General features: G+C 42.4%; 1 protein-coding gene across 1 annotated transcript in view; it reads right to left on the bottom strand.

The window, feature by feature from the left end:
- The window catches only part of LOC147747918 (rab GTPase-activating protein 1-like), a 1,062,456-nt gene that overhangs the window by 949,224 nt on the left and 90,809 nt on the right, over positions 1-22,423 (bottom strand). Inside the window, exon 2 of the mRNA XM_086926396.1 lies at positions 2,792-2,907. The gene's annotated coding sequence lies outside the window, so the exon portion shown is untranslated. The remainder of the gene's footprint in view (positions 1-2,791; positions 2,908-22,423) is intronic.

Consider the following 22,423-nt stretch of genomic DNA (forward strand, 5'->3'; position numbering starts at 1 on the left):
CCAGGAAAGGCAACTAGTGAGCCATCACCTAAACAGCAGAATATCACTATCTGTTCACACTCTGTGTGGCCAGACAGACCAGATCAAGTGACACGGCAGGAAGCTGAACCCGAAATAAACAACACTTCAAACAACAGAAACTTAGTAGCTCGGTATTGCTAATCAATGCTACCCCCAACACAACAGACAACAGCAATACAAACAAAGTGAGCGGCAATTATGCAAACTTCTGGTCCCAACAACAATCACCTATGCTGAATTCGTATCGACCAAAGATCCTTAAGGAAGAATGGAATCTACATACACTACTTACTAACTGAATCTTGAGCAGACCTCCTCTTTATCAAAGGGAGAGGACGCTTGAGCCATACTAACTGAAGCAATAGCCACTACAGAAACCGTACCAACAAGAAATGCGATCAAGGCTACATATAGTAGAAAAAAATATATATAACAACTTCCATTATCAAAGAGTACTCAAACCCGCCGTATGATATTCTTACAAGTATGCACACATTTCCAATGCCTCATTTCTTGTTATCCGCTCACCACCTCCATACAAAGCAACTTTTGCTGAAGCCCTTGTGGATACTGTACTGAATGTAACAATTGACCACAGGCCTCGTTACCAACAAGCAAGCACTTAATTAAAATCAGCTAGTAACTGAGGTGACACATGAAGGCGGTCTTAACCTCAACACTACATTTATCCCAAAAATATTATGGCAGTAAAAGGAGAGAATATTACATCATTGATTTGAATCTTAACAAAATACTATCCCATCTCCTCAACATCATTCTTCTTATAGGCAGGAGTAACCTAAGGAACAACGATCAATTAATCAATCCTCTTTGTTTCAGAGTTTACCTGCCATTATTTCCTCAGCTTCTCAATTCTTTCAAACATACTTTTTACAGCTACGCTTCTGACACCAAGATTATTTTAAAATTGAGAAAACCTCCGGTAGTAGAAACCTCTGAAATCTCCAATGCCTTCAGGAAGTTGGCAAGTGCATGTCACAAACTTATTTGAAACTCAACATCTCACAAATGAAGCACTCACTTGTGGATTGTGGAAAAACGAACATGAGAATGTATCTCCCGTAACCACCTCCCTGGAAGCCAAGAATATGTCATAAATACGAACTCCAAACTCTCACTCCAAAATAGGGTTAACAATTGGACTGAAATTGTTTTCAACAGTATCCGAACACTCAGACTTGCATGGTCCTCCATCACAAGGTCCAGGCATCAACACATCGAATGCTGCCATGACTTAACTATGTCAAAGGTATCTACAGCAGGCTCACAAAATATCTAATCCCCACATTTCAATGAATCCAGAATATTGCTACTAGGCTTGATCTGGGCCTAAACCGATGTAACCATATTACACCTGCCATTAAAGGTTTGTATTGGCCACCTGTAGTAAGAATAATCTCTACCAAAGCCCTCTGCATCACCCACCGAGCAATCATCCATATACATTTCCCTATCTTTCTACAGTCCAAACTTGAACCATTCACCCAAAGAAGTAAACTTAGATTTTAAAAAATGGGGCAGCTCCTAATCAGCCTCCCATTACTGAAGATCCTCCACAAGGGCAAGCTCGTCCCTGTTCAAACTTGCGATCTATACAATCCCCAACAATAATCAGCAATCACTTTTCAATCAAGAATGCTACAAAGAGTTGGTCATTCCCTAAAATGTGACTCAACTGTCTGTAAGCCCGTATGAGCCCAGGTCTGCATAATACAAACTGTGACAATCTATAGCAGTATTGGTCCTTTAACCCCTGGCTGCAATCTTTTAAATACACCCAGTGGATTACCAATTCTGCTGCAGGTTCGGGCGCCGTCCTAGGTAGACATCAAAGAGTGCTCTCGTGGTGGTCTAACAGGTCCTATAGTGGATTGGGAAATCTGTGACCACTATGTGGACAACACATAGTGGAAAGCTTGTGTACAATACTGGACGAGCTCCTTAGATTGCACTATCCTGTGGACTCCACGGATGCTCTTCATCACTCATGTATGCGTATGACTGATTCTAACCATCAGCAGTTTATACTTTTGACATGACCACCCTAAAAAAGTAAGCACCCATATGAGCAGCTACACGCATTATCACACAGTCAGCAACACCCGATGCTTAAGCACAGCAAAGTCGAATGCATCAAACTTATGCCATATATCAAACCTAATGTAGTTCACAAAACAATTCCCATAGATGTCAAAGTACAACCCCCTTTTAACCACGCACTCAAAGACCACCCTAGAGTCCAACATAAATCGAAGTGTTTCAGAGCCCTGCAAACGGTATGATGCGGAACATAAATGTTACACAGGGAGTAGCTACTTATTTGGAAAACCAGAAAGTGATAGTGGCCTTGTAAGGGTAGGTAAGCCCTAAACAAATAGCACTGCAATATGACAATCTTGCCCACGTCTGCCCAGTGATATATTCTGCCTGGTATCTTTTCTGGTTAAAGTACAGACAAGATAATCTGCAGTGCAGGAAATGTTGTTAAGACTTACATGAAACCAGGAGGCAGATTTTCACCAGTGAAATCATACAATACAGATCTATGCAACAAGATACTGACACCTTTCAAAGACACCTAGATCTCAGTTCTAGAATCGAAGCTTCATGGGTGATAACAAATAATCGCCAACGATTACCCTTTTTAGTGAATTAGAAGCCTAGAAGTAAAGACACACATTATGCATTTCTAAACGAGTTCCAACTTCTAGGATCATTTTACAGGAAAGAGCGGACAGTGTCAAAATACCTGTTCTGTTGTAGCATAGGCCAAGGTATGTTCGTGTGCACAGCCTCCGACTTTCACCAGGGAAAACCTTTTAAAGGGCCATTTTTTAGACGGATCTTCAATCCCACCAACGTTTTCTAGGTCAAAGCATAACGAGAACATTGTTAGCGTCTATGCACAAAAGGAAACAGAAAATTGTGTAAAATAAATACTTCAAATCATTTCAAAATTAAAATGGGCGAGGCTGGCGTGCAATAGAAACAAAGCATAACGTGTTCTAGGGAACAATAATTCTAAATGTAGGCCAAAAGGTAGGCTTTTCTGTTGCATCATTTGTGTGTTGAGCCATTTTTAACAATAGTTTATATTTATTGAACATCAATAAAGGGGTTTCTGAAGTCGAAAAACCACTTTGAAATACTAAATAAAACTAGTGAACATCGAGATATGAGAGGAAACCGGAGGATCAAGGAAATGGGGTGGCAAGTCAATGGCGCCAAGTGGCGGTTGCAAAGATGGATGGGGAAGCAGCGCAGAAGCTGGAAAATGGTTTAAAAAACAAAGAAAACATACTGAGAGAGATCTGGAGAACCGAGGGAAGCAAGAAATGAGATGTAGTTGGGGAGAAACACAGAAAGGGAGAGGGGATGTGAGGGGGAAGCAGCATACGACAGACAAACACAAGACCAAGGAATGCCATAAACAAAAGAAGCAGGAAAATAAGATTGACAAGAAAACCTACCAATAGTGCAGGGTGACCAAAAGCTCCCTGAATGTACTGGCTATTGTATGCAATAGGTCTGCTGACTACAAACAAGTAAAGTGGTCTGTAAGTGAGACCAAAAAAGGCAACATAAAGATGGAAAAACACTTTTTAAAAGTGGCTACTCCCTCTCTTACCCATCCTTATTTTAGGAAGTTTTAAAGACAAGCGTAGCTCGCCAGACCTTTTGACACACTCCATCCACTGACAAAACCTGAAAAAAGAATTCTAGCCCTTTAAGTGCAGGCATATGAAATTATGGTCCTGAAAATGTGTTGCTCACATCGCCACAAACATCAAAGATTGTCTCTCCGCCTTCAGACCTCGATGTTCAAGTTGGACCAGAAGCGCCGTGTGGTTTAGCTGCATTCAGTGCAAGATGCAAGTCTTGCTAGCCATTTACAAGGGCCCTGTTAATCCTTTAACATACTAAAAGTGCAAGGATCCTCTGGCGAATATAAGCAAGAAGCATTGGCAAAGCCAACATGTCTTTCCTATGCAGAAGCTATTAGCTTTGTCAATATGTTTTAGCCATGTTGCACATGAGCATGGCTGCTGTTCAGCATGGCTAAACATTAGTGGGGTAAAGGACAGTGGAGTGGAGTGTCATAAAGTGGAGTACAGTGGAGTGTTATGGAGTGGTGTGGAGTAGAATTGAGTTTTGTGGAGTGTCATGGAGTGAGTAGAGTGTCAGAGTGGAAGGGTTTAGAGTGTCAGAGTGGAGCAGTGAAGGCTGTGTATCCTAGAGTGGAGCGAGTGTTGTAGAGTAGAGTGCCAGAGAGTAGACTGTCGTAGAGTGGAGAGGCTTATACTGGAGTTGTGTACAACAGTGCAATGGCATAGTGTTGTAGAGTCAAGTGGCGTAGAATAGAGTGGAGTGGCATAGAGTGGCACAAGTAGTGTATCATAGAATAGAGTGGAGTAAAGTGGCATGAAATGGCATAGAGGGAGTTGCATAGAGGTTAGTGGAGTAGTGCTGTAGAGTGGCACAGAGTGGAGTGGAGTACAGCGTCAGAGTGGTGTATCGTACAGTGTAGTGTCAGAGTGGAATAGAGTGGAGTGGCGTAAAGTACAGTGGTGCAGAGTAGATTGGCATAGACTGCAGATGTATAGAGTGTTTTGGTTTTGAGTAAAGTAGTGTAGAGTGCAATTGTGTAGATCAGAGTGGTGCAGAGTAGAGTGCAGTGGCATGAAGTTAATTGTTTCATAGTAAAAGGAAGTGGAGTGGTGCAGCGTAGAGTGCAGTGGCGTAGAGTGCAGTGGCATAGAGTGCATTGGTGGAGAGTGCAGTGGCGTAGAGTGCAGTGACGTAGAGTGCAGTGGTGCAGAATATATTAGTGTAGTGTGGAGAGATGCAGAGTGTAGTGCCGTGGAGTGGTTTAGTTGAATTATGCAAGTAGAGTGTAGTGGTGTATAGGACAGTGGTGCAGAATAGTGGCGTAGAGTGAAGTGACACAGAACACAATGGTGTAGAGTAGTGTAGCATGCAGTGGCAGAGAGTGCAGTCTTGTAGAGTAGAGAGGCGCAGACAGCAGTGTCGTAGAGTACAGTGATGCAGAGTAGAACAGGGAGGCGTAGAGTGCAATGACAGAACACAATGGTGTTTGCAGTGGCGTAAAATGAAGTTAATTTTGAGTAGAGTGCACTGGCATAGAGTAGAGAGGTACAGAGTAGAGAGGCAGAGAGTGAAGTGGTGTAGTGTGTCGCACCACAACTGTAGTGCTACAGCTGACCCTGGTGATAGGCAGTTGTTGTTACCCATTTCATTGTTGACAACACATGCATCCACCAAATACTATTAAAAGTATGCTTTCACATAGGCAGGATGTTTAAGGCTGTAGTGTAAACCATGTAGTGAGTTTCTGGGCTCCTGTTTGCAGTTTTCAGGAAAGCAGTAATCTGTGTTGTCTAGGTTCTTATGGCACGGTACTACTGCGTGGGTTTCACATACTGAGGCTATTGCTCATTAAGTGTAGTTGTGTAAGCTACACCTTTTGGTTTGCCAATGCGTGTTATTATTAAAAGACTTTGGAACTCGGATTTGCTGACTGTAAACAGAAAGATCATTAGACATTCACTAGAGGGTCCCATAATGCAAAAGTCAACAGTGCTGTGAAAGAAGAACTTCCACATGAATATTTGTTTAGTGTGTGTACCTCCTCCATGTAGGCCTGTTTTAAGGGCTATGTTACAGCCTCATAAACTGGAAGCTAGGAGGGGCATGAGCATGCTTCACGGGGAGAGTAACTTGTGTTTCTCTTGCTTTCCTGTTAACGCTGTCGCTTTGAAGAAAAGTAAACACCAAGCTCCCTGAAGGACAAGCCTGACATTTGACCTTTTTGTTTAAATGCACAGCAAATGTGACAAGATTAGAACAAAATTTAAAGGTCTGTTTACAGAAAGTGAGATCTCGGAAAGATACAGTAAACAAGGTTTGGGCAAGGGAAGGGGCGTGGTCAGGCTGGACAACCTAAAACAAACACAGCCAGTAAATGGAAAGGAAAATGTGTGTTACAAACCACAAAGCAATTGGTAAGCAATTGGCAGAATGCATTCCCATGGAAGCTTTCTGACTGTCCCCAAGATGTCTTCAGAAAACCAGGCAGCTGTGCTGTTTGGTAGGCTTCGCCTTGAAAAGAAGCCCAAACAATTCTGCAGTCAGGGATAGTACAGAAAGAGAGGCCTGTTCTGGAGATGTCATTTGAAAACGGAAAGGAACACCTTCTGCCAAGAAAATTATGGGTGGAATTAATAATCATAGTAATAATACTATTATTGTAAGTCAATACTGTTGATCTCAAATACACTGGCATACAACAGTAGAGCAGGGAAAGTTGGTACGGTATGAGTGTAGCCTAAACTAAGGAACAAGCTGTGTAGTGGAAAGCTACTGGAAAAATGTGGGGGTGGGACGGATGATGCTCCGAGAAACAAAAGGTTACTGCAAGTGCGCGGCATGCACAGTGTTGCGGCAGCAGGCTGATATGCTGATAGAAGGTGGAGCAGTTGGGCGAAAGAATTAAAAGGCTGCTGAGGCGGAAGGCAGAGTGGCTACATATATACGCTCAAGTAACACAATATGAGTGATGTAAAAGCATGGTACTGATGAAAATGTGGTAGGCAGCAGATTCTGGCAGGAGGTGGTTCATTGAAAATTATATGGACACAGGTATAGCAAGGACTGGAATCCGATTTAGAAATATTTAGGAAATTGCTAGCAGACATGGGTGATGTGAAAGACAAAAAGCTTGACTTAAAAGGCAGACAACTGTCAGCTGTCTCACTAATTTTGTAAAGAAAGGGAAAATGGTACACCCGATCATCAGAGGGCTGTGGAAAAGCAGTTTTTCTCTAGATATACTCAAGCACTGCTTGGCGTTAGTCGTCTCTGAACCATTCAATAATTATCAAATAAAGAGGCGAGCGCTGGAAACTGGAAAACAGGAAACAGGTTTTTATTTCTCCAGAGCAAAGCACGGCAGATCGGACAAACAGGGTATCGTCTCGAGGTGCTATAACTGCGTCTCTGCGGCCTGGCCTCTTATACTGTAGTTTATTGCTTTATTGCATGAAGACACATTCTTAACATTACTTTGAAGTACAGTAAGAAATCCCCGGAATCCCTGCTTCAGGCCCGTTCCCACACGTATTCACAGTAGAGGTACCCACCCCAATCTCAGCAGGTAATGACTGTCGCGCAGCTGGACATTCCGCTGGGAACCGAAATGTGCGCAATCGGTCGGATCTCATGGGGTGGTGACATTGATTAATCCCGGCTCCTTTGATGAAAGGCGAGATTCTACAGTATGGGGGCAATAAACTGCATCCGCAGGGCTAGGTGATGGCCTGAGATCAGGTCGAACAATCGGGTACAGGGGAAGGGGTTATCAAAGGGACTGTTCGTGTGAAAGGGATGAAAGAGTACGTGGGTTCGGCACGGGAAGTGGCTCCCGGGCAGGGTTGCGCTGTAGGTGTGTTTATGGTTCAGGCATGTGTGCATAGGGGCTGTCAGCGCGCAGGGAATGTTAGTGAGGTCAGGGAGATGTGCAGGCGATCGGCGATGCATGAAGTGGCCATGGTGTCTAAGATGGCTGCCGATTACACGCTCGTACGGGCCCAGGTTTGGACAAGATGGCGCCGGCAATGTTCACATCGAAATCTAATTTTCCACAGGACAGGGTGTGTTCACAACCTAGGGAAACTGGGGAACATGAGAAATGGCGGCAATGTAATACCACAGACTTGATGTCAAAGGACAAATTGGGAAAGGAAACACTTAAATGGATTGATTTCTGAACTAAGACTGGATCAAGCTGGCAAAAACTGCTGCACAATGGTAGGCCTCTGGATAAAACGTAAGGCAAGCCAAGTGATGTAGACACTTCATTTAAGGAGGCCTAGAAAGCCATACATGAGACAGATTGGTATCTGAAGGCAAAATGGAGAGGTAAAACCTTAATTGAGTAGATCTGCACCACTTTTCGAAAAAGGTGACTAAAATGGAACTAACTATAACCATGATTAGAGAGGAATTGAGTACCATGTAACCTGTGGTAAAGATGGTCACTGCAAGATAAGATGAGGAAACTGGAGCTGAGAGCACAGGAAGCAGTAGGAGGAACATGCCGAAACAATCGAAAGATCTTAGGAATGTTAGAAAATATAGGACAATGTATGGAACTTTTTCGAGAGAATTGATAAGGAAATCTGTGCAACTCAAAGGTCAGCCAATATTTCTTTCAATGGAAATAGCATGTTGGGCACTGGGTGCCTCTTCCGTGCACAAGAGCAGAGCTGTGAGCAATAACAACTTGCTTGTTGAATGACGCAGGAAGAGATGCAACAAGCAGCAAGAAGAATCGAGTTTGAGAATAGGACCAAATAGTTGTTCCTGAATTACACACAAGATGAGGAAAGAGCGTTGTTGGTGGAAAGAGATGGTTTTGGGAGATGCAGGTCAATATGTGTTATTTTTCGAAGTTCAACTTTAAATTTTAAGAGATGGATAATAAGCCTTCTTCATGTACCTGGAGCGGGCTCCATTGGATTGAGGGCTGGAAGAAGATATGGAGTGGGTGTTACAAGAAACAGGATACAACGAGGAGGAAAGGCACAATCTCTGAGATGACAAAGGCTGAGAAGAACCAAAGGGATTCTATTCCAGCAGCACAATGTTGATTCGAGAGCTGAAGAAGGTTCCTCAGGCTCGCCTGAAGATTTGAGGACTATAAACGGGAGAAAAGAGGAGTCTCCGAGTAAATTTTAAATTGACAACAGTGATCACATTGGGAAGGTTACTTTGTAGAGAGATTATTGTCCTGGCTGTTTCAAACACAGAAAATTGGAATGATAATAATTGCGCTAAGGAAAAGGGACTCATTACTTTGGCGAGACACTGCACCGCTTTGCCAACGCGCAGTTAAATTGGGGTTGAGAAGAGCTCCTTTTGCCAGGAAATTCAACTTCTGGGATCTGCTAGCGTTCCAGGCACTTACAAGTTCGGTAGACACGACCTCATGGTGGGATGACAGCTGTGATACCTTAGGGGATCTCTTCCCTATTGAGGAGTCCTATCATTCGAGGCCGCTCAGGAGGCTTTTACTCTGGGTCACTTCCTTCAGCACGCCAGCCTTTCGGCAATCACCAGGGACACCTGGATCTCTTTTTCAGTGGCTCCTTTCACTTCTCATACCTTTCCGGCCCTGTTGGAGATGGGTAGGGGCTGACACTTGGTCATAAACTTTTATAGGGCTTTGTTGGTGGACAGGGGGCAGGCTCCCTCCTCCACTAGTGCGGCCTAGAGTGCAGAGCTTGAGCACGAGATTGAGACTTTGCAATGGTCACGTATGAGTGGATTGGTACTGTCCATATCAAGTAACGCTAAAAGAAGCTTACACATTTTAGTTATCTTCATCTAACATATATAACATATATGACATCATACAGTTTACACAGGATAGACCGTGACCCCACGTTCCAGCGATGCCCCCGATGCAGTCATCCAACTGTGTCCTACCTGCATCTCACGTAGCACTGACCTCTAGTAAGTGCTTTCTGGGACCAGGTGGTTGAGAGGGTGACAGCAGTAGTAGCGATTTTTTGTCCAGCTGACCTAGTCACATGTCTTCTGGGGGATTTGCACTGCTGGTAAGGGCAAGAAATTGCTTTTAATTTTTTATCCTCCTCCTTGCTCTGACCAAGCACTGACTGGCAATCACTTGGATGGGTACGGCTGGCCCAGACATGCAGCACTAAGAATAGGATGTAGTAGAACGGGCTGAGGAAGTGAAAAAAATATAGCTATGATTACAAACTGGGAGAGGACCTTGATGCTTGGGGCAGTCTACTGTGGCCCTTTTTCGACCCTTCTGGCTCAGACTGGGCTTAAGGAGATGAAACTAGTAATTCCTCATCAATATCTACTACTGACTAAATCCGGCACTCTTGCTGTATGCTTTGCTGACTACTTGTGGGCAACCAAACTGGTCATTGCATGGTTTTCATTGTATACGTACGGACTGTGGTGTGAGTTTGTAACTGTACCTCCCTGTACCAAGGTTTTAATTAGCATATGTTTATAAGTGTATATTTTCAACTTTTTTTCCCCATTGCTCATGATAACAAATAAAGGTGGCCGTGCGCTGGCCCATGTTGGACCAGTACTCTGGAACTCTTTGCCCCCAGAATTAAGATCACTTACCAGTCATCTGATTTTTCGGAAAACCTTAAAAACATACCTGTATCCCAGTAATTAATGCCTCTCTTGCTTACATACCACCACTGGACATACCATTATAGAACACTCCCTTTGCAGCAACAGCGCGGAGATACCCCTTCGGGGGTCTATTCTGGCGCTTTACAAGAATATAAAATAAATAAAAATAAAAATAAAGAATATTTTTTTTTAATGGAAAAAGGACCGATCGATAATGCACACAGAAGGCTACAAAAGTGGCATTCAGTATTACCCATGCAAATTATATTCGCAACACCAGGACTAAGTGCAGAGCAATTAAATGAGGTTCCAGAAATGAGCCATCTGTTCAAATGTATTTATTGATTTATTTGATTTTTAAACGAGCAATATGTTTCCAAAGTCAGAACAGAGGGAGGAGCTAAAAATGCCACTTTGCTGCGGAAAGGGGTTGTGAACAGGAAAACATCCTGCGGTAAGGGGATGCTGGCAGAATTTTATCGGGCATCCTTGCAGATTAGCTGTTTCTGGTGTTGAAACAGGTATATGTGATAGGGATATTGCGCAAATCAAGAGAACAGAAAGGACAACTATGATTCTCAAACCAAAACAAGAGTCTACTCACCACGCAGCATACCACCCTATTCTTGGATTAATATGGATGGGAGATTGTAAGCAAAATGTTAGCAACTAGACTTCAAAAGTTCATAAAATACTTAGCGCATGCAGCTTCATGCCAAACAGAAATACTACTAGAGTGGTGCATGCTACTACAAAAATGAGAAGGGTGAAAATGAATTGTATTTGTGGCATCAACAGAAGCTGAAAAGGCATTGGATACAATTAGTTGGTAAGTTATGCTCAGGACCTAACAGCCGATTGATGTATACAAATAAATCAAACTTCTGTATAAGAAACAGACTGACAGGACCAGAAGGGTCTTAGGAATATGAATCAGAGAGGGCTAACCCTCTGGGTAATACACTGTCGTCGTTCCATTTTGCATTAATAATTGAATAGTTAATGGACATACTCAGGAAAACGTATGGTAAATGTAAGAAACGTGATTAGTCGTTGGGGTGGGTTACTGCCAACTTCAAGGAATAATCACATCCCTTGTCAGGGTGAACCTTACAAGTCACTAAATGAACCTGGGCTCAACACCTTGGTCGCTACGGTACAGAGCAGTCAGGCAATGTGTTAAATACTTATGCAGTACCAAAAGAGTAATAAAGTAAAAATGCAAAGAAATAAAATTCCCCAAAATACCGTAAAATGAAATAAACAAAATGAGACCAAAATAACATAAATCTAATCAAGGGAGCCAGAGATATGAATTAAAATGTTTTAAGTAGAAATAGCACCAAGAAGCACAAAGCCTCAGAGAAAGCAGCCAGGAACCTAGGCGGAATTTGAGGCTGATCACGCAGGAGCGTGGGTCGAATACATCAACCAGGTTCATCTTGGTCAAGGATTTTACATTCTGACTTAGTATTTTAAATCCCAATCCACCACAGGAGTGCACTTCTGAAGCCCCCTAGGGTCTCAAGGGAGGCACTTAGAGACTCACAGTGTGTCAGGAAGAGGCCAATAGCAGGGGCCAGTCAAGGTCCAGTCGCCACTGGTAAAGGTCTCTTGTAGCTTGTTGCTCATCAACCAAACAACCATTGTATTGATGTTCTCTTTCTTTTAAGTGTGCCAAGTGTTATATGGGAATCAAGAGACAGAAATCTGGTGGGACAAAAGCAGGGTTCTTCAGCAACCAGACAGGGGATCCACAAAATTTGTATTACCATTCTGTTCTCTTCCTGTCGTGTGTCCCAAGTTACATGTGGCTCAACAGGCCTGTCATGCAGGATTTATAATTGTGCCATCAAAAGGAGGCCCAGAGAACCCACAACCTGCATATTCAATGTAGTTCAGAACAGTCATCTCTGCCTTTCAGAGGTCAGGTTCCTGTTTGCTCTTCGGAGGCATTTCACAGCTTTTCAAGGCCTGAGCACACACTCAGACGTAGAAAAGGATTATTCTAATTAGCCTCTTGACATTTTAGGCAGGTCAAGGGAAGCTTTCCCAAAGAAACTTTTCCGTAATATTTATTACAAATCTGACTTATTCATTGGCTTTGATAATAAATAACAATTAAAAATACTGGTTACATTTTTTGTCTGGCTGGTCTTTTTCCTGAGACACAGTAGTGGTATTTAATACTTATTCCCAGTGTTTCTCTATGGGCTAGCCTGTCTTGCCACAGGGAACATAGCTTTTGGGGGCTAGTGACTGTAAGCACATGCTAACTTTACATTTCTACACGTTCAACTTTTAAATACCATGCACACTGCCTTCTTGGCTGCCAGGCCTACTACATAGAGGGGAGTTAATAATATTTAAAAGCAAGACTTTTACCTGTCAAAAGAGGTTTACTTCGACAGGTCACAGTGCATGTTTTACACTTTCTGCAGTCAGGCTACAATAGTTGGTCTGAAGCCATGTTTGTACTGCCACTACAGTGGATGACACAAGAGGTGCTGAAATCCACTAGTGCTATTTAACCACCAGACCCTTTGTACATTTCTTTTACATATTCTAGGGACCTATAAGCATGTTAAACATACCAATTAGGATTATGCCAACTTGACCATGTTATAAGGGGGTAGCACAGGCACTTTACTACTAGTAGGGGAAAGGTTTACGAAGTTCTAAAGCCAGCTAAAATATAGGGCCCAGCAAAAGGTGAATCATCTGGTGTGAAAATGCAGAAAAGGGGGACTTTGTTTAATAAATGAATGCATCAAGACAGGAGACAATATCCATACTGTTTTTTAGAGGCTGATGGTAATAAAATGACAGTGTGCTTGAAAGACTCTTAGTATGCAGTGCCAAGAATGCTAAAAGAAGTGAAAGACTTCAAAATAGTATTTGACTTACAGATACACTGGGGCTGATATAGTTTGCTCCAGTTACAGAGTATAGCATACACTAGACTTGGGACATATATGGGAATAGATTCATTCAATACCTAGGCATTAGAATATGCCAAGGTGTTGAAAGCTGAAGGAAAATAATGGTCTGGGTGTTGACTGAACTTAAGAAGATAGTGAATTCATAGCTCCTACTGCCGCAGTAAACTAGAAGTTGAAATGCAAGAGTGAGAAAGGCGCTGCCCTGCACAGTCTATCCACTTTTCAAGGAAACCAAAGTATATATTGAAAAGACATTTTAAAGTAGTTAGACAACAAGTTTACAAGACTGGTATAGGGAAGGGTGAGAATTAGGGCAAAGCATGAGTTGTTAAAGCTTCTAAATGAAGCAGGGGATCAGGTTTTTACAGAATTTGAGTATTACAACGCAGTGCCCCAGTTACAATTTGTTATATGATGAATCTAGAAAAAAACGATTTTGGAAAAGGGGGTGGTGATGGACAGAGTTTCTGAATGATGCAGAATACTCTTACCCAGTCAAGAGATCAGGGCTTGATCCATCACCGTTTTTTAGCTCACTGCACCATCCCAGCTCAGAACCTGGCTACATGCAAATTAGTCTGTTCCTGTCCCAGTGCATGATGGGAACAGGGCAAACCAAACTACCAAGCCAATTCTTATACTGGGAAGGAAACAATCTTCCGGGGACCGGGTTCTGGCATTTCAGCCGTTGTCGGCCCGGCTTGCTTGAATCCTGATGGTGCAATGAGCAAGGGACTCACGTCTGAGTATACCCTCCCACACATAGTGTGGACAAAATCGATTTTGGAAAAGGGGGTGGTGATGGACAGAGTTTCTGAATGATGCAGAATACTCTTACCCAGTCAAGAGATCAGGGCTTGATCCATCACCGTTTTTTAGCTCACTGCACCATCCCAGCTCAGAACCTGGCTACATGCAAATTAGTCTGTTCCTGTCCCAGTGCATGATGGGAACAGGGCAAACCAAACTACCAAGCCAATTCTTATACTGGGAAGGAAACAAGCTTCCGGGGACCGGTTTCTGGCATTTCAGCCGTCGTCGGCCCGGCTTGCTTGAATCCTAATGGTGCAATGAGCAAGGGACTCACGTCTGAGTATACCCTCCCACACATAGTGTGGACAAAATCGATTTTGGAAAAGGGGGTGGTGATGGACAGAGTTTCTGAATGATGCAGAATACTCCTACCCAGTCAAGAGATCAGGGCTTGATCCATCACCGTTTTTTAGCTCACTGCACCATCCCAGCTCAGAACCTGGCTACATGCAAATAAGTCTGTTCCTGTCCCAGTGCATGATGGGAACAGGGCAAACCAAACTACCAAGCCAATTCTTATACTGGGAAGGAAACAAGCTTCCGGGGACCGGTTTCTGGCATTTCAGCCGTCGTCGGCCCGGCTTGCTTGAATCCTGATGGTGCAATGAGCAAGGGACTCACGTCTGAGTATACCCTCCCACACATAGTGTGGACAAAATCGATTTTGGAAAAGGGGGTGGTGATGGACAGAGTTTCTGAATGATGCAGAATACTCTTACCCAGTCAAGAGATCAGGGCTTGATCCATCACCGTTTTTTAGCTCACTGCACCATCCCAGCTCAGAACCTGGCTACATGTAAATTAGTCTGTTCCTGTCCCAGTTGAAATGCAAGAGTGAGAAAGGCGCTGCCCTGCACAGTCTATCCACTTTTCAAGGAAACCAAAGTATATATTGAAAAGACATTTTAAAGGAGTAAGACAACAAGTTTACAAGACTGGTTTAGGGAAGGGTGAGAATTAGGGCAAAGCATGAGATGTTAAAGCTTCTAAATGAAGCAGGGGATCAGGTTTTTACAGAATTTGAGTATTACAACGCAGTGCCCCAGTTACAATTTGTTATATGATGAATCTAGAAAAAAATACTGCTGGCTGGGCTTTGTTGGCAATTACATGTAGATCAAATGTTTTTAAATAGATCCTCCATTGGTTTGTATATGTTTCAGCTATGTTTTAGGGGACCCTCATATTTTAAGGCAACAGCGAGGAAGCTGGAAACCGTAAAAATGTGAGCATCTGAACTGAAATGGGCAATTTATGACTACTGTGGTGGTGTAGACTTAGTATGGTAGCAGGCCAATTATCACAATATTTAAGACTACCCAAGGCCATCAGACATCTAACACCTAGGCTCCCAGTGAAGTTATGAATGATACAGGATTAGTTGGATCAAACAGGAAGGGAACAGGAACTGTTAACAGTTCTCTTAGCCCGTGTGTCAGGAAGTCATGCAAGATCTGGCTTAAACTAATACTGATACATCTCATATATATTGCTGAGGATCAATGTGGGAAGGATTAACAAGTGACAAAATGGTCCCATATTAAAGAGGCCAACTAGTCTAGAGTAATAAAAAACAGTTTTCATATGAATTCTGCATCTCTTACAAAATCCAACAATAGGCATTGTAGAATGTCTGTTTGTTTCATGATATCTGCTTGGTTTTTGAGTTCTGCTGTGACAATTTGTCAGGTGGCCCTTTTTAAGGGCTAATTTTTTTCCATTTGGTGTGGCAGTGCCACAATGTACAAGGGTATTGGATAAAGGTGGTCAACAGGATAGCTAAAGTAACAGCTGCTTCCAAGCTTGATAACACGATGATATGCTTTCTAAGTCTGATACACAAGGCTTCATACATAACATTCAGCATATATTGAAATGATCAATACTTTGGTTAGCAAAGAGATGCAAAGCTGTGAAATGTCTTTACACTATGGCACTTTAAGCATTCTTAACCCCACATAGGGTAAGGTGGAACACTTTATCTTGAAAAACTGCCAATGAAACATATCTCTATTCATGCAGCATTAAGACCCGATAAAGTAGATAAACTGAGAAAATAACACTAAGTACTAAGGATTCCTGCTACAAAGCCAGGCCAGAGCAGCAGCAAATCTCTTAAAGAATCTTTCAATTGCTTGTCTTTATACATCCAGACACTATAAACACTATTTGCATGAAGCGTTCATGAATACGGGCTCATGCAGATTGAAGCTTAAAATTGTAAATAAAAATTGATACTTGTATAGCGCACTACTCACCCGCAAGGGTCTCAAGGCGCTTGTACGAATACCGCTGTGGAACCTGGCTTTCCCTGTGAGGCGTCCACTCCTGGGCACCCCCAAGGTGGAGGCCAGGCATCCTTAGCGTTGTGGAGGCTGTTGTGGAGATTAAGCAAGCTATTGCCAAGAGTTGCAGAGTGGGACTCCATGATTGGATTAGGCACCGAGGCGAGAATTATCAGGTTCGTGGAATTTTGAGCCCAAGACCCGCTGAGGCGGGGAATTGAACCTTGGTCCCGGGTTAGACCTCTGCATCAGGGTCGGCCGCTCTAACCATTGAGCCACACTTCTCCACAGCTGAAGCTTCACATCAAAGGAGCTACAAAAGGTGGTGCAGGCATACCAGTCTGCTGTCCTACATCTGACTGCATTAATAAAATGATATCATATAATATTATAGGAGGCAGAAAAAGGTGAACGAATCACAATAATGGGTAAAACTTGGTACACACAGCATATATTACCATCACAATCAATACCTTCAACTTTCAACAGACCCCCAAACTGGAACACTATAAAATCATTAATGAAATTGGTATAAATGCTAGAAACAACAGAGAAATTAATCAAATGACAAAAGCCTTCTTAATCAATGATGCACCTGAGCACTGTTTACCTAACCTCATAAGAATCCTATTAACCCTCTATTACAACCAACAGCATCCAGAAACGATTTGGTTTTGAAAAGCCCATTCCATTATTGTGATATATTATTTAAAGAAATGACTCTAGTACATACCAAATTTATTGAAGGATATCATGGATTTCATAAACAGACTAACAGATGCCCAGATGGATGTGAAAGGTATCCTCATAATACAGGATGCTCCAAACTTATATTGATCGAGAGGCATTACAAACTATATTGAGAATGATCTATCGAGCATTCAAATATTGAAATTCCACTTTATATGAAGTTGAATTTACAAAAGTCTATACTGTACAATAACCATTTAAATTTTAACGCAGAACACTATTTACCAATGATTAGAACTGCCAAGGTCAGCGACACTACAAATATGTATGTAAATCTACAAGCATTTTCTTGACCGGGAGCATATTTTACAAAATCCAATATGAAGAGATAAGATACAATACTGGTGGTGGTTTATTGACGATATTCTTGACGTTTGAAAGGTGACATGGAAGAACTTCCAAGTTTTCTCAGAATTTCTTAAAAACCACATCATTCAATCAAAATGTTGGTGATCTAAAAGCCAACTTTTTGGACACAGTAATGAAAACAACAAGGCCAGAACTGATTTATCCTAAACCAAATGATAGAAATATTCTATTTTCCATCTTAAGTCCCCATTTGCAAACATTATTCAAAAGCTTACCAAACAATCAATCGATGCAGGCTTTCTGGTAATTTCTGATAAAAATCATTTACAAAAAGTGGAAAAATTAAATGCTTCAAAGATATACAGAGAGTCGATCTTCTGAAAGAATTTTACAGGAAAATCAACAGAAAATGCAAAGCACTGTACACTATGAAATGCTCCAACCAAAAATCAGAACAAGAGGCGACTGCATTAAATGTATACTTCCATATACTGGATAAGTAGAGCTAATTACAACTGAAACATTGAGAAACATTTGGGAATTCTTGAAAATGATTTGAGACTCAATTCAATTTTCAGAAGCTAACCCTTGTTTGTTTACATTCAGAAACTAAGCCTTAGAAATACTCTTATCCAAGCAGAAAATGAGCTGGCTACTGAAACAGGCAGCTACCTATGCCTAATAATTTTGCACTGTTGAGGAATTATTAAAGGCCCACAGATTCAACATCCAATACTTAGCTACTAAACACAGATTAAGGAATGTTACATGCGACCCGGAAATAAGTCATGTACATGATCAAACGTCCATGCTCCAAGGTTTACATTTGATAAAAATCAAGGAAATCAAAACCTCATTGAACATAAATCTGCGATACATACCAAGAACATTAAATCGGGATTGGCAAAACACTGGATTTAACAAAAACACAAAATCTCACAAGCACGTTTTCAAGTTTGTAAAATATTACACCAGGGATGTTCAAAGCTTATTGTTGAACATGGGATGTATTGGATAGAGAAATTATCAACAATGGCCCGCTAAGGTTGAATAAGGAAGAGCATTTATCATGTTTCTTGTAACAGAAATTACTATTTGCATACCCCGTCAGCTGCTTTATTTTTATCCTTGATTTTGTTTTAACATAAGGTGAAGTATAAGAATGAACCTTGTGACCCATGATGCTTAGGGCGCCTCAAGATTTCCATTTGGAAATGGAAATACTAAAGTGTTTTTGACAATTTAATTAAACTTCTTTGAAAAATGGATCTGACTTCCCGCCTGTGTATGTAGGCATTTCTGCCAAGAAAGATTCTTGGACTATATTTTATAAATGATACAATCGCCCGAAGGGATAGTAGGCGTACAGGAAACCACAACACCAACAAATGTGAACTGTTTAAAAAAGGTGTGCGAGGTCACACTTTTTCGAACATCAGATTACGCCTAAATTCAGTAGTACTTAACAGCAGCTACAACCGTTATACTAGATGTGATTCTCTTGAAACAATCTGAAATGGGATAATACTGACTGTTACTATTTAATATGTAGTAGTAGATATCACCTCCTTGAGAGGAATGTTTCATATCCTGCACTGCTCTCTCCGACGTTACCCTAGGCTTCTCAGAGCATTTATCTTTTCAGTTACACCTTTTTTTGTATACACACTATGCAGTATCTCATAACATCTAGGTCCTGAGGAAGGCTAGACACTTGTACGGTCATGATTGCCGAAACATGCAGACCAACTTTGCAGTTATTATGTTAAAACTGCATCAGCACTGTTCTTAATCCTAACAACAAGAGTTAACTAATAAAGATTTTTTCTCTTTTGTTAGTTAGTTTTAGTTCACATTGCACGTTTTAACATCATTTCGGTGCACTGCGCTCATCACTCACATAACATACGTAGCTCTTCATCTTGGGTTTTTGGAGACCCTAATTAGAGGCAACATTAAAAACATCCCAGTGCTCCTCCCTCACAGTGAGAGAGTTGTAGCCCTCCGCTGTACTAGGAGTTACAGCAGGGAGGAGATCCCAGATGATGAAGCATGTCACTTTGGTGAGTGATGGGATTCCGTCCTTAGATTAGGATTTCCCAGTGTAGGTAGAGTCTTCTTTGTACTGTAGGTACACATGCTACTATAGCTCTAGGTAGCTCTTTAGACCTGCGGACATCACGATTTTGTATATGTTGATTGGGGGATAATATCTGCGCTGGTCTTTAAACTTCCCTCAGACCCACCAATCCTGGTTTGTATCCTTGTTTGGTAGCAAACACCTTGTATTAATAGACTCAAAGGATGGATTAAAGTGATTAATTAATTAATACATGCTTCCAGAGTGTGCCTGAGAGGTGCCTGAAACTCACTAGTCCTCTAGTGTGCTGGCTGACCTCCTCCAGCCGGATGGCTTGTAAATTAGCATACCAAGGTCTGATGCTTCAAAGCCTCTGGAGCTTTTGATATGCGGCCCCTGCTTCTCCAAGACCTGGGAGATGTCACCCCCTGCCCTGAGGCCCATCTGGCACCAGGATAGGTGGGTAATTAGTTATGCGAGGAGGCGTGGAGCACAAATCACAATTTCCCCGTGCCTAAAATTTAATGTTTCTGTCTGTAATTTAACTGGTGCTCATGTAAAGTGCTCTAATATCTTCGAGTTGAGTTCACGATACATAAAACTGCAACAATAAAAAAATTGCATTGGCACCAATTGCAGACCTGTAGACTAAGGTGACCCCCCCCCCCCCCCCCACCTGCTGAGAAGTAACCTGGAGGCAGAGTGTCGAGGATAGCTTAGTCTATTGGTGCCAATGCAGCAATGGAAAATGGGAGAGGGGTGCAGCATTTGAAGCTGCTGGAGCAGAATCCAAGAAACTGGACTAATGTTCAAACAGTCTGTTGGCTGATCATACGGAAGGAAGGAGGTTGCAGCTTAGGCCTGCATGGTGACTCGTTTCCCGCAATGGTCCCAGCTCAGCATATTATCAATGATCAGCACATTGGAGAAATTTGTGCCCAGGGAGTCAATTGATTGACTGTGGTGAGGATTTGACATGCCTAGTGACATCACATTAGCATAGCCGAGACTGTGCACACAGGAACCATCGCCCTGAAGGTCCCCAGTTCGAAACGGAGTACATATAATCAAAATCTCAAATTAAACTTGAAGTTGCAAATCCATCAAGGCGAATATCAGTACTCCATGTACATATATACTCTTTCCTTCCGATTGCCTTACATTGGCTCAGTGCACCAAAATTAGATTGTAAATGATATTATCTTTCAATACCGTGAAGAAATATGATGCCTTCTTTTAGTATCAAAATGCTTTCATTCATGCGATACTTCTGTCATGTTTGTGTGCATTTCAGCATCATGCATGGGTGGTAACTGGTTGCTGCAATAGTTGGGATTTAGCAATGAGAATCCGACAGTGGGCTTAGGTATTTCACCGGCGGTCCCCACTATTTTCAATGTTGATATGCAAGTAATAATTTTCAGTACATTGACATGATGTTGTGCTTGCATTGTAGAAATAATGGACCTTTAGAGGTTTTCTTGCATTTTTAACATTCTGTATAGAGGGCAGTGAAATTGACAGTACTTTTTCCATACCCATGTATCACATGCTTTGTCTCAGTTTATAAAAGGTGTGTTGTAAATGGCACTTGCCAAGTTTGAAAAAGGCCGGCTCTGCGGCCGAAATATATATATATATATATGATCGAAGGGCAATTAGCTCATTGGTACTACTCAACACTACCATATCTTGAGCATTTAGGTAGCCCCCTGACACCTGAACGTTAGACTCACCTGACTGCAGAAGAAGAGCACATTAAAGAGCCGATCAATGAGAGAACTGAAGACTGCTGTGGACTTTTGGCGCCAAACCCTACTCGCCTTCTCTAGACTCGACAATTGCAAAGACCCCACTCTTCCTACATCTGGGCATCTTCCAAAACCTGGGAGGGTCACCAGCACTTCGAAGACAAGCCAGCATCTTCCTTGGAGTGGAGGAGCAATTTACCAGCATCCTGTAGGCACCAATTGCAGCGTCCAGTTCCAAGCATCTGATGCCCACCGGGTCCAGTGATGCAGTAGCCGCCCAGAGGGCGGTCAGCATACTCAATGACATCAGATCCATCCCCCTATCAAGTTTGGATATGCCAGAACCTCTATGAGCCTCCCTGCACCAGTACCTGGGGTACCGGACCCGTTGCCGCGACTCGTCAACTGACCAGCCGACGAGGGACATCAGCTCTGCAGAGGCCAGCACAGAGGGTGACCCTGCTGTCCTTTTTGGTCTCCCTTTTCTGATCCAGACCGAGAACCGTGACCGCCTACGACGCACAAGAGCCAGCTGACCAAAACCCTCTGCATCCAAGCTTCCTGGCCAGAGTCCACGAACACTGACTGCTCCCAGTTCCCTCACCGACTAAGCCCCACATTGGGAGCTCCCGGACTTGTCCCCAAGTCCCCCTTTGCAGCCTATTTCTAGGTGGTCCCCCTCTTTATCCACGGTGTAGCGCACAAGGCTACCAACCCATCCATCACCTCTGCAGCCAGGCACACCAGGGCATGTAACACCGAACTGCTGGTGGAAATTGAGACCTTGGTCCCTTAACAAATCACAGCCTAAAGGAGACCCTCAAAATCACCCAGCAAATACCTATATGTAGCAAATGTTCTTCTCTCCATAGGAAAACAGTCCTGAGATAAAAACACACTGTTTGCGAACATTGCTAAAAACTATAAAAGTCATAATTTGAAAAGTACTAACCCATTTACGAAGTTCTTGGTGTTGAAACATATATAAAAATAAGGGTTCTTTTTCTAAATTGATGTGCTTCTTCTTTTTGAGAGTATGTATCATTTATTGACTCGGAGTATGCAACAAATGCCCAACACTCCACTCTGATAAGCCTAAGGCTGCTCAACCACACTACTACATATAGACCACCGTGAGATTGTTAAAGCAAGCCCTGTCAACTTATAAGGAATACCTGGACTTTTTACACAGCATATCTCTTTTTGGCATACTATATAAAGAGCCAGTTTCAGCTTCCTACAAGC

This window comes from Lissotriton vulgaris, chromosome 1_1 (assembly GCF_964263255.1).
Source record: "Lissotriton vulgaris chromosome 1_1, aLisVul1.2, whole genome shotgun sequence".
Taxonomy (NCBI): domain Eukaryota; kingdom Metazoa; phylum Chordata; class Amphibia; order Caudata; family Salamandridae; genus Lissotriton; species Lissotriton vulgaris.